A 2,879-nucleotide genomic window follows, 5' to 3' on the forward strand; every position below is an offset into this window, starting at 1 on the left:
AGCTGGTGCGCGTAGGCAGGTAGGGCAATGGCTACGTCGGCCAGGGGCGCAAGATCGTAGCGCAAAGAGGCGATGTCGTCGATAAACATTACCTCGCCTCCCGAGCCGACCAAGACCCCGGGACGTACTCCACCATCGTCCTGACCTGACCCAGACCCCAGGAGGGTCAGCACTGCCAGCAGGGAGATCGCTAACATCGGACCTAGAAAATCAGGGTAGAGTTAATGGGGGAGGTCGTGAAGAGGTTGATGGGCAGAGCGCAGTTTGGACCGATATTGATTGGTTGATGAATGAGCAGGTGGAGATGGAGATGAAGGAGACTGAGGGATAGATGGAGTCAAGGTAGACTGAAGGATGGGAGGAGGGGAAGAGGGGGCAGGAGGTTGTGTAAGTGACTCAACACGAGGCCACGGGGTGCTCACTTTAAGTCATCGACGTGGACCCATCTGGTGTCCTTAGTGGACAGGTCCTGGAGGTGAAATTTGTTGCCTTGTTGAGTGAGGACGCGGTAGGGCCCTGTAAATTTGTCATCCAACTTATGGGAATGAGCAAAGACAAGATCGCCTACACTGATAGTGATAGGAGAGGCGGACTTATGTTGGCGCTGCAGCATGTTCTCCTGAGAGGAAGCCAAAGTGGATTGGACATACTGGTGGATTGTCTGGAAGTTGGCCATTTTTAGTTTAACATAATCATCCATGTTGTAGATGGGTTCTGGCTTTGAGGATAAGAGAGAGTATGGGAGGTCCTTGTCAAAGCCAAAAAGGACGAAGAAGGGAGATTCAGCAATGGATGCATTGATGGAGCTATTGATGGAAGATGCCACTTGGGGAATCCAGTCATCCCAGGACGAACTATGGGAGCCTAGATGTCTGAGGCACTCTAAGATTTTACGGTTGTGGCGTTCTACAAGGCCATTGGAAGCCGGATGGTTAGGCACAACATTGCACTTACTGACATGAAAGTGGCGACAGATCTCATCGAGAAGGCTATTGTTGAATTCTGTACCGTTGTCAGTAAGAATGGTATGAGGGGTACTGAATGGGCAAATTACGTGATCTACAAAGGCACGGGCAACGCTCTTCGCGGTCTTGTCGGAGAGGGGGACGAGGACACAGTAGCGGGAGAAGTGGTCGACCGCTACGAACAAGTACTCAGCGCCAGATTCTGTGAGAGATAGTTTTAAGAGATCGATTGAGACAGTTTCCCATGGTCGTGACGGGATTGGGTATTGTAAGAGAGGTGCTGGTAAGCCGGTTGATCCTTTGTAGCGGTGGCAGGAGAGGCAAGAGTCACAGTGGGCATTGATATCGCGGCGCATGGTTGGCCAATAGTATTTGAGATGTGCTTGGCGCAAGCATCGGTCTTTACCTGGATGGGAAGCTTGAGGAGTATTATGAACAATATGAAGAACCTTTGGTATCAGGGCAGTGGGGACAACAAGTTGGCGTACTTCGTGATTGGGCATATCTTTGCCTGTTAGCAGTGTTTTCCTGTACAAGAGATCATCATCTAGCATGAACTCATCTAGTGATACTGGCAGAGTAGGTAAGGTCGAGGCATCGCCAGATTCTAGGAAATAAATGACGTTGGACCACATGGGGTCTTGGTGTTAAAAGTTTCGAACAACTTCTGACGTTAGTGTAGTGTTTTCAGTTACTTCAGGCTGCAGTGATCTTATAGCTGATGCTACGTGACGTTTGAGTGCGTCTGCAACTACATTCAACTTGCCTGGTACATATTGAAAAGTGGGATTAAAGTCTTGGATGATGACAGACCATCTAGCTAACCTACCTGTTAGGTTGCGATTTTTGAACAAATCACATAGTGGAAGGTGGTCTGTTTGGATATGCACTGGATAACCATAGACGATATCTCTGAAATGTTTCAAGGACCAGATTACCGCTAGTGCTTCGAGATCTGTGACACTGTAGTTACGTTCAGCGGTTGTAAGGGTGCGACTAGCATACGCTATTACGCGCTTCCTTGATGCTTCATTGAGTTGCATCAAAACGGCACCAAGTCCAGTGCCTGAGGCGTCTGTGCAGGGAAGGAATGGTGTGGCATAATCAGGGAACACTAGAATAGGGGCATTTACAAGAGCTGTCTTTAGCTTTTGGAAAGCCTGTGACTGGTCGTTAGTCCAAACAAAGGGCACATTCTGCTTGAGTAAGTGGGTCAGAGGAGCAGCGATCTTCGCGTAATCGCGGATAAAGCGACGATAATAGCCACTGAGGCCCAGGAAACTTCGTACAGCGTCGGTAGTGGTAGGTTCTGGGAAGTTAATGATCGCTTTAGTTTTATCCTCATTAGTATGAATGCCTTGTGCATCTACGACATGGCCTAGGAATTTGATTTTCTTTCAAAGGAAGTCACATTTACTGAGATTGATTTTTAGGCCTGCGAGCTGGAGGCGTTCAAAGACTTGCTGGAGTTTGGTAAAATGATCAGGGATGGATTTACTCACAACAATGATATCATCTAGGTAAGCAAAAAGAGAGTGTCCCATCATACCGCTGAAGACTGAATGGATAAGTCGCATGAACACGGAAGGAGCATTTCTCAGACCAAAAGGGAGTCTCTTAAACTGAAAATGTCCGGAAGGGGTGCTAAAGGCTGTAACTGGGCGAGAGGACTCTTCCATTTCGACCTGCCAGTACCTGCTGAGGAGGTCTAAAGATGAAAAGACTACGTTATTGTCACCAAGGGATTCTAGCAAATCAGTGAGGACAGGTAACGGGAAACGGTCTGGAACGGTGACAGAATTGACCTTACGATAGTCGACTACTGGTCTAAAGTTGCCGTCCTTCTTTGGTACTAAGAAAAGTGGGCTATTCCATGGACTGACGGAGGGTTCAATAATGTCCTGGTCTAACATG

Source organism: Coenobita brevimanus, chromosome 14 (genome assembly GCF_032717465.1).
Source record: "Coenobita brevimanus isolate Jiangsu-jjx chromosome 14, ASM3271746v2, whole genome shotgun sequence".
NCBI classification, from domain to species: Eukaryota; Metazoa; Arthropoda; class Malacostraca; order Decapoda; family Coenobitidae; genus Coenobita; species Coenobita brevimanus.